At 47.1% G+C, this 10,523-nt stretch overlaps 1 protein-coding gene across 1 annotated transcript in view; it reads left to right on the top strand.

Moving 5' to 3' along the window:
- Nucleotides 1–8,918: 8,918 nt before the first annotated feature.
- The window catches only part of LOC101559037 (glutathione S-transferase A4), a 33,204-nt gene continuing 31,599 nt past the window's right edge, over nt 8,919–10,523 (top strand). Inside the window, exon 1 of the mRNA XM_055136301.1 lies at nt 8,919–8,941. The gene's annotated coding sequence lies outside the window, so the exon portion shown is untranslated. The remainder of the gene's footprint in view (nt 8,942–10,523) is intronic.

Raw genomic sequence — 10,523 nt, 5'->3', positions numbered from 1 at the left:
ATGGAACTCTGACAGGAGAGTCAATGAGAGGACAGGAAGGGGGAGAGGCACAGTAGAAGGCAAATGTGTCCAGAGCTGGGTCCAGCCTTGGCGTCTAAGAGTCAATATCTAAACCCTTGGGAGGTCCGCACTGAGATGAGGGTTTTTGTTTGCCTGAGGGCCTGGGGCTATCCTGATGTTGACTGAGTTAGGGGGAACCACCTCATCATGTTTGATGGGGGCTTAGGGCCTGGATTCCAGCTCTGACATGCAGGGGGCAGGAAACCACGCCTCAGGGCCGCAGGGAACTCTCCAAACTCTCACAATTGACAGTGCTCCTTAGCACACATGATTGTAGGGAGGAATTTACGTTGGCCACAACTGGCTCCACAGGAAGACAGCCGGACGCTCCATGTTTGTGGCCCTCCTGGGTTCCACCCTATGTGCCTCTTCTTAGGCTCGTAGCCGACCTAAACCATAGCTAGGAGTACCACCGCTTTTGTAGCTTCTTTGAGTTCTTCTATTGAATCACTGTGGGGTGGGGTGAAATTCCCCTGAACTTGCAGGTAATGAGGATTTGCAGAAATGAGGATTGTCTTTTGGACTAAGCTGTTGGAGTAGAAGCATTTAGTACCCAGCTGGGAACAAAGTGACACTTGGGAGCAATCCACTGGCTTCATTATACCCCGGGGTCTGTATTATTGGGGTACATGGGGCGTTAATGAAGATGGGCTACTTCATGCCACCATTCTGGCTTGCCACTCCTTCCAGTGCTCATGAATCAAGAACCTGCTGTGAGTGGTAGATCTGAAGTCATTTGCAAAGGTTGCCTTTGGGAGTTTAATTGTTTCAGACACCAGGGGGCCCTCTAGACTGACTCTTGAAGAAAGCAACGCAGAAGAAAAGCTGGCTTCTGCCTGTGTTAGAAGATTGTATCACTTGTATCACTGGTCATCCCTTGCTCGAGTGAGCGCCAATAATGTCTCCATTCGTCCTTATTCATGTGCTAGTGTAGCCCAATGGCATCTGCTCACTCCAGGAACACGAAGAACCTCAAACCGTTCATTTAGGGTCTTGACGAAGAAGTCTGACCATCTCGGAGGTGGGCAGCCAGGAGTTCTTTTGACATTCCATGGAGTCCAGTCGGTAACAGCTCTAGTCCAGCCATCGTCTTCAAATCAAATTACATGTCTGATCCATCTGATGTTCGACGCCTTGGCAAACGAGGCAGCATCCCTGGTTCTTGATCGTCAATGGAGGTCAGAACTTTGGATTCCTTCTCTCACTTGAGTGAAACGTGATACTCCTAGCATGGCTCTTTCGATTCCTCTTTGGGATACCCAAATAGCGTTCTCATCCTGTTTTCACAGGGCCCAGGTCTCTGAGGCATATATTAGTGCAGGAAGAACAGTGGAGTCGAACAGATGTGCCTGGAGCGGGAGGTTCTTTGTCCTCTTAACTACTTCTTTGACGCTCTTGAAGAAAGCAACCCAGAAGGAAAGTTGGCTTCTGCCTGTATTAGATTAGGGGCATTAAATACAAGAGGCCAAGCTACTGCCCTTGAAGACAAATTCCCAGATTTTTTCTTCTCAGGCTGTCAGGCCCTTAACTTACATAGTTCATTCCCCACATTGGAAAGAAGCTCGTTCCCTTTCTCCCCATTCCTCCTCAATTTTGTCACCATCATATCTTTGGCCAGATTCCTACTGTCTCAAGCCCTTTCTCCCTTTTTCCATCTCCCAACAGAGTAACTGTTGCCAACAGAGTAACTGAGTGAGCCGTGGTCCAGGTTAGCACTGTAGCACTGTCGTCCTGTTATTCATCGATGTGCTCAAGCGGGCACCAGTAACGTCTCCACTGTGAGACTTGCTGCGCTCTCCGAGAGGAATGGAGTAGTCCAGGTTATTCTCAAAAAATAGTGTTTCAGGATGGCCACACACAACGATTGTGTGTGTGCGCACACACACACACACACACACACACACATAGAACACAGAGAGAACACACACAGAGAACAATGAGATGGGAGGGAGACACAGTGGCCTTAGGTGCATTTTTGTTTGTTTGCTGAAAGGAGATGCATTTTGAGGACCAAGGGCTGAAGAGATAGTCTGAGGGTTAAGGTTAGCTGAGCTGAGCCCGCACACAGCTGGAGCTGCAACCCTCATTGGAATCCCATACTTCCAGGACCTGAGCACAGAACAAGGATGGCCCCTAGCAGCACTGGGTGTGGCTCAAAACCAAGAAAATATGAAGGTAGATTTATCCAGAGTATGTCCTTTGGAAGGAAGGAAGACAGTTAATGCTATGCTTTTGTAACTTGGGAGTTCATTGACTCCAAATAATATTTATTCTTGGGTATCACTGTCATCCCATTGATCACCAATTTGCTCGAGTAGGCACCAGTAACATCTCCATTCGTCCTAGCCCTGAGATTTTGGCAGCCTCTCTTTACTCTCTTTACTAGGGGCAGAGTGTCTTGGCCCCGCGCCTAGCTGTCTTCACCAGGGCCCCTCAGAGGGGGACGGGTTGAGTTTCCCTCCTCACCCTGAGCAGAGCCCCGGCAGCCAAAGACCTTTGGAACCCAGCTAGTATTCTTGGGTATCTGTCATATTTACTCGACTTAAGCCTCAGTTGCCCTTAGTTCCTAACACCCCAAAAGCAGAGTCTCGACGAAGGGACTGGATGGGACCCAGGGCAAGCTATAAGCTTGAAATGGGACAGGCCAAGTGCCATAAAACTTATCATTTAAGAGCACGGTCATAGACAAATTCTGTCATGACCCAAAGAAAAGTGATTGGACAAGGACCCTGCTAGGGTTAGGAAGGACTGATCTGGCCTGAGAACTGTAGTCTGTTCTATACCGAGATGTTTCCAGGAGAGCCACCCTACAGACTCAATATATCTCTTACTGTGTCCATACAAAATGACTAGAAAGATTATTAAGAAGGAAGTAAACCTAAGATGAAATAAAAGGCGGGACGGAGATTGGAATAAACGACAACTGAGCAGAGACTAGAGTGATAGCAGAGTTGGTAGGGCATTTGCCTTGCTCGCGGCTGACCCGGGTTTGATTCCTCCCTCCCTCTCGGAGAGCCCGGCAAGCTACTGAGAGTATCCCGCCCGCATGGCAGAGCCTGGCAAGGTACCTGTGGCATATTCAATATGCCCAAAACTGTAACAACAAGCCTCACGATGGAGACATTACTGGTGCCCGCTCGAGCAAATCGATGAGCAATGGGATGATAGTGTGACAGTGCTACAGAGCACCAACCAGCCTGGTGGCCCTGGCCCCTCCTTCGTGCGCCTCTTGGTTGGCTGCCGGCTGGAGTGGGGAAGTGGCTCATGGCCACTGGACACACATGGCAAAAGAGCACAACTTTATTTATTGATTTCACACCCACACTTTGGGAGATTGAGTGCAGGAAGACGCACTCCATCTGGCCCTTCACCCAGCTTGGCCCTTTGAGAAGTCAGCTTCCTAGTGAATTCCAGGGGACAGCATCTGCCATCACCAGCAGCCAGCAGGTGGTTGTGGTTGTTGGCGTCCCCTCTGTTGGCTGATGTCAATTCCCTCAGCTCAAATGGCTCTTGCCCTTTGCTCCATAGACTGGATTCAGAGTTCTGCTCCTGCCAAGACCGCCTGGCGCTGATATCTGTGGCATCTCTCTCAAACTGCCACAGTCCCTTTGATGTCAGTGGGCCCCATGGGTGACTTATGCGAAGCGGGGAGGAGAAAAATGGTCACTTTCTCCCCATCCGCTTCTGCCACCCGGGACCCAGGGTCACTGGGTTCTTGTCTTGCCTCACAGAAAGGAATTTCAGGAGTAGACAAGCAGTGAAGTAAATAGATTTTATTTGGAGGGTTTTAAGGTGTGGAGGGAGAGAGAGTAACGCGCTCAAGAGAGAACCAAGGGCTTCTCCAAGGGCGGAGAGGGTCCCTACATACATCCTAGCATTAGACACGAAAGCATGAAAGTACACATCTCAAGAGGGGAGATGCAGGCAATGCATGTGCTCAGGTGTCACATGTGCTTGATCACGTGAGCGCAAGAAGCAGATGGGCTCGGGCAGCATTGCACGCCCTCCCTCTGTTCAAGGTGACCTTTATAGGGTTTATCCAACCTGCCCCCGCATGGGGCTTCTAACCTAGGTCAAAGTCTGTTGCTGAGGAGGTTACCTGGGGGATTGGGAGTGGTGATGGTCTTCTTTGGGCTGAATCACTCAAGTTAATCAGATTAAGGCAGGGGTCTGGGGGTATTTGGGGAATTTCCTTCAGGGGGAGGGGTCCAGTCTCCTCAGATCTGCTGCTCACTCAAGGTCTTATCCATATCCACAAAGTGGATCAGCCTTGGAATTTTTCTCCCAGAAGTTTTGCTGACCTGTTTCATTGCCGAGGGCCTTTCCCTATCTACCTGCCTACATCACCTTTTCATCTACTTTTACTTAGTTGCATTTTGGTGCCACATCCGGCAGTGTTCAGGGCTTGGTCCTGGCTCTGTATGCAGGGATCACTTTTGGCGGTACAGAGGGAACACTGTGCATCGATATAAATCGAACTAGGGTCACCAAATGTGGAAGACCTCCACTCTGAACTGTCTTACAGGCCCTATTTGTTGTCTTTCCTGGCTCTGAAAATCTCTGACAATCTTCTGTGTTTAACCAATTTGCTGATCCACCCTTTTTTTTTTTTTTTTTTTTGCTTTTTTGGGTCACACCTGGCGATGCACAGGGGTTACTCCTGGCTCTGCACTCAGGAATTACCCCTGGCCGTGCTCAGGGGACCATATGGGATGCCGGGATTTGAACCCGGTCGGCCGCGTGCAAGGCAAACGCCCTACCTGCTGTGCTATCTCTCCAGCCCCTGATCTACCCTTTTTGAAAACAATAAGGACTCCTCTCATAAAACTAGGAATTGAGGGCTGGAGCAATAGCATAGCAGGTAGGCCGTTTGCACGTGGCCAGCCCGGGTTTGATTCCCAGCATCCCATATTGTCCCCTGAGCACCGCCAGGAGTAATTCCTGAGTAACCCTTGTGCATTGCCGGGTGTGACCCAAAAAGAAAAAAACAAAACAAAACAAAAACCCTAGGAATTGAGCTTCTATATGACTCAGCAACTCTATTGTAGTGACAACTAAGAAATTGCAAATAAGAAACTATAATGAGAACTAAGAGAATGTAATGATAGCTGAGACACTGAAACCAATCCCAAGGTCAGCCAGGGAAGGGAGGAAGAGTTTTTCCTTTGTAGGAGCCTAATCAGCCCAGATAAGGGCCTGCCCAACAAACAGGAGAGCAGGAGGCCTGCCAGATTTAGGGGAGTGTGTGGAAGGCCACACTTGAAGGTCACACCAAATGAGTAAGAGATACTGACACAGATGGTTCTTGTTTGTTTTTGGGGGACACCTGGAGGCTAGGAATGATCCTTCATTTGTCTTTCTATTTGTAGAGTATAGCTCACTCTTAGAGAATAAAAAAGCGACCCTCTCAGCAGACAGAGCTCCAAGTCTCTTTCTCTTTTGATAGGGGTCCTCAGTGCTGAACCTCTAATAAATTAACTCTATTAAACTCTCTTATCCTGAGCTGTCTCCCTCTCTGTTCATTTGCGGCTCGAGCCAACGCAACACTACTTCTTGGCATCTACCCAAGGGCTCAAAAACTCTATTCCGAAGTCATTTGTCCTATCTTCATTGCAGCACTCTTCACTATAGTCAAAATCTGGAAGCAAGCCAAGTGTTCAAGAACAGATGACCTGAATTAAGAAATGATCATCATCATCCCGTTGATCATTGAATTTCTCAAGCGGTCTCAGTAATGTCTCCATTCATCCTAGCCCTTAGATTTTAGAAGCCTCTCTACTCATCCTTTCCAATGGTGCCGCATTAGAGGCTCTTTCAGGGTCAGGGGAATGAGACCCATCATTGTTACTGGTTTTGGCATATGAATACACCATGGGGATTTTGTGAGACTCTCCCATGTGGGCAGAAAACTCTCAGTAGCTTGCCAGGTTCTTCCAGAGGGAGAACTAGGCTATAAGATGTTGCACGGCCACAAAGGGGCCGCACACTTCTGAGAGTTTGGTTTTATAGTCTCTGGATGTTGGCCATTGGTGGGATTACACGGCACCGGGGGCAGTCCCTGGGTGTGACCTCCTAGCTACTGGAAAATGGGGAATCTGGGCGGAAGAGGCCCAGTCCCAATCCAAGGAAGCTTGGAGGTCTCAGTCCCAGGTCCCACACACCTGGGTTCCTCTGCCAGTTCTTTCATGCATGATATATGATATATGCATAGAATACTGCTCCGCTATAAGAAAAAATGAAATCATGCAATTTGCTGCTACATGGATGAATCTGGAGAGTATCATACTGAGTGAAAGTTAGTCAGAAGGAGAGGGACAGACACAGAATGATTCTTCTAATTTGTGGGATACTAAAAAAAAAAGTAATTTAGTGGAATAACAAATGCCCATGAACAACAGAAACTGAGAACTGATCTTCAGAAGAATGCTTGGGCAGGAGGGGGTGGGTGGTACACTGGGCCAGCGTGGAGGGAAGTGGAAACTGGTGGAAGATGTGGTGCTGGAATGTTCTATGCACGAAACCCTACCATCAGTAGTCTTGCAAACCATAATGCCTAAAATAAAAATTTAAAAATAAAATGTACATAAAATCGGTTTCTTGTAGAAAACACTGTTTTGGTGGTTTGTTTGTTTAAATGTACTTTGTGCTCTGGATTCATGGGCTTATTTGTTGATTCATTTTCTTCTTATCGTCGGCTCCTTTTCTGCCTTCTTTATTTTTTATTTTGCTTTTCTGTTTGGGAGTGGGGGGGGGGGGGTTTGGGGGTCACACCCAACGGTACTCAGGGGCTACTCCGAACTCTGCTCAGGAGTGAGACCTGATGATTTTATAACCTTTTACAGGAGTCTAGGATTGAACTGTGGCTATGGCTGAATCTCTCCTGCAGGGCACGTGCCTCACCTCCAGGACCATCTCTCTGGCTTATGACTTCTCTGGTTTTAACTGAGCGTTTTGTAAGGCTCTTTCTCCTCTCTAAGCGTGTTCATTTTGGCACTTTAAGAAGAATAGTCGAGAGGGGCCAAAGCAATAGTACACTGGGTACGGCTTTACCTTACCTGCAGCCAACCCAAGTTCGATCCATGACATCCCATATGTCAGGAGTGATTTCTGAGTGCAGAACCGGAAGCAAGCCCTGAGCACTGCTAGGTGTGCCCCAAAACAACAACAACAAAAAGAATAGTAGAGGGAAGCAGACACTGGTGGGGTGTGGTACTGGAACACTGTCACTGTCACTGTCATCCCATTGCTGATCGATTTGCTCAAGTGGGCACCAGTAACGTCTCTCATTGTGAGACTTATTGTTACTGTTTTTGGCATATCCAATATGCCATGGGTAGCTTGCCAGGCTCTGCTGTACGGGCATGATACTCTTGGTAGCTTGCCGGGCTCTCTGAGAGGGGAGGAGGAATCGAACACGGGTCAGACACGTGAAAGATGAAAGCCTTATCTCTGTGCTATCGCTCCAGCCCACTGGAACACTATATGCATATAACCCTATCATTAACAGTATTGTAAGTCACACAGTGCTTATAATTTTAAATAATTAATAAATTTTAAATAATTAGTCAAAAAAAGTTAAGGGTCTGGAGTGATAGTACAGTCGGGCATTTACCTTGCACATGGTAGACACTGTTTCGATCTCTGATATCCTATATGGCCCCCAAGCACTGCCAGAAATGATCTCTAAGCACCATGGGATGTGACCTTCAAACCCAAACAAAAAATTAAATAAATTTAATTAATTAAAGAAAGATTAACAAGTTCCCCAGAGCAGAGGTTCCCAAGCTTTTTGGCCAGCCCATCAACCTTTTTCCAGGAAACAGAAAATTACTCAGCATTTTCCACCCCACCCCCCAAATCTACCTTCCTTAAGGCAAAAAAAAAACAAAAACTGTCTTTCAGTTGCACCGAGGCTGCTGCTTCATGTCCCCAGAGAGCAGTGCTACCTGCCCACTGTGGGGAAAATCAGCCTGGAATCTCTTTGCAACTAGCTAACCAAGGGTCTTCTAACAGTTGTCTCAGTTCTCCTAGCCCTCTCACAATGCCGTCACAAATTTCACTTCTCCATAAGCCATCAGCATCAAGAGGTTGTTGTTACTCTGATACTGAGCCACTGCATTTACTCATTTATTTATCCTGCTTGCCTATCTTTCACAACGAAAGGATAGAAGCCCCTGAGAGGTTGGAAATTACCAGAAGGGGTAACTTCTGTGGGGGTGGGGGGTGGAGAGGAGTTAAAACAAAGGAGGGCCCATTATGACAATATTAGCTGGAAATGATCACTCTGGACAAGAACTGAGTGTTGAAAGCAGAGATGCACATAATAACCTTTCAGCAACTGTATTGCAAATCAGAATGCCTAAAATGAGAGAGAGAGAGAAAGAGAGAGAGTGAGAGAAGTGCCTGCCATAGATAGAGGCAGGTGGGGTTGGAGGTTGGTTTTCAGGGGTGGGAGGGAAACTGAGGACACTGGTGTTGGGAAATGTACCCTGGTTTAGGGATGGGTGTTGGAACATTGTATGACTGAAACCCAATCATGAACAGCTTTGTAATGCTCTAGCTCATGGTGATAAAGTAAAATTTAAAAATTTAAATTTAAATTTAAATTTAAAAAAGTATAGATGCCTCAGGGAGAGCAATCAAGCCTAAAAGAGAACAAGCGGTGAATATTTGTTGAATGGTCAAGAGGCTTTTTTTTCATTTGGTAATCTGATGCACTTTTAAGACCGCCCAACGGTGGCTGCCAGGGGAGGTCCAAAGGTTAGAACACGGGAGTGTTTAGTGGCTAATATCCAAAGTGGGCAGTGCTTTGAGTTCAAAGTGAAAGCTTATAAACCCCAAATGATCCCTGAAGCACAGAGAGAAACCTGGAAGAGATAAGGTCAGTGAAAAAGCTTTTACACAATTGTGGTTAATGGTCTGCTTCATGGCCGTGTTTGCAGTTTATAGTAGTTGTTTTTAACTATGCCTTTAATTTAATGCCGTTTATTTACAGACTTGCCAGTGTATCAGAAAAAAGGAACAAGCTCCTTTTTTTCTGCAGAGTTGGTATATAAACTAAAATGAGGTTTTGCACTTTTCTACACAGGACCTTTTGAAGACTTTTATAGCCTAGGCATTATCTATACAATGTCAGACAGGAAATGATTCTACATTTCATGTATTGTCATTTCAAAAATAAGTCTGTAGGAATCAGGTGACATTTCTCTTGATTGCTGGGTGTCGTATGCTCCATAGAATTGAAATATGTGTTGCTTTTATCTATGTGTTCTTTTTCCATGACACTTTTCCTCCTCGGTTCTCATGTTTGGCACGAAGTTGAAAAGAACTGAGAGATTCCAAGGCTTGCCTGTGGTGCTCCCTGGGGAGAGTCCATCTCCTGCAGGATTTAATTTGCAAAGGAGGCTGGGGTTCTAATCCAGTGGAAAGCAGGGGGCTCTTAATCAAGCTGGGATTCCTGTTTCTGGGCATTTGCCCCAGTCTGTAAACAGAAAAGAGGCATGTGGGGACCACTTTGTGTATTTCTTTCTCTCTCTCTTTTTTTTTTTTTTGGCTTTATTTTTTTGGTCACACCCGGCAATGCTCAGGGGTTACTCTTGGCTCTACAACTCAGGAATTATTCCTGGCGGTGCTCAGGGGACCATATGGGATGCTGGGAATCAAACCCGGCCGTCGGCTGCGTGCAAGGCAAACGCCCTACCTGCTATGCTATCTCTCCAGCCCCTACTTTGTGTATTTCTAACATCTTCAGTGTGGCGTGAAAGAGGTCTGGCTCAGGGAAAATTCTCCTTTCAGCAAGTTGGTAAGCCTAGAAGTGACAAATCAACCTCTTTATAAGTTTCGGGAACATGAATCTATCCACTAGACCCTAGCTGGAGAGGAAATGGAGTTTCTGAAACTCAAGAAGTGACTCTGACTCCACGAAGAAGGTGCTTCGCATATGGGCTTGGAGCAGACCTTTCCTGTAATTCCATGAATTATTCTTTTTTTTTTTTTTTTTTGCTTTTTGGGTCACACCCGGCGATGCATAGGGGTCACTCCTGGCTCTGCACTCAGGAATCACCCCTGGCAGTGCTCAGGGGACCATATGGGATGCTGGGAATCGAACGTGGGTCGGCCGCTTGCAAGGCAAACGCCCTACCCACTGAGCTATTGCTCCAGCCCCCCATGAATTATTCTCTTATAGTCTCTATGTAGGACTGTGGCTCCACTCTCTGTGTATTAAAAAAGCGCTGTTGGGGGCTGGAGCGATAGCACAGCGGGTAGGGCGTTTGCCTTGCACGCGGCCGACCCGGGTTCGAATCCCAGCATCCCATGTGGTCCGCTGAGCACCGCCAGGAGTGATTCCTGAGTGAAGAGCCAGGAGTAACCCCTGTGCATCGCCAGGTATGACCCAAAAAGCAAACAAAACAAAACAAAAAAGCTCTGTTGGGTTTAGGGATGAGGCCCAAATGATGGAGCCC

The sequence above is a fragment of the Sorex araneus genome, chromosome 4 (genome assembly GCF_027595985.1).
Source record: "Sorex araneus isolate mSorAra2 chromosome 4, mSorAra2.pri, whole genome shotgun sequence".
NCBI classification, from domain to species: domain Eukaryota; kingdom Metazoa; phylum Chordata; class Mammalia; order Eulipotyphla; family Soricidae; genus Sorex; species Sorex araneus.
The sequence above is the reverse complement of the archived record's forward strand: the minus strand, read 5'-3'. Positions and strand labels throughout refer to the sequence as shown.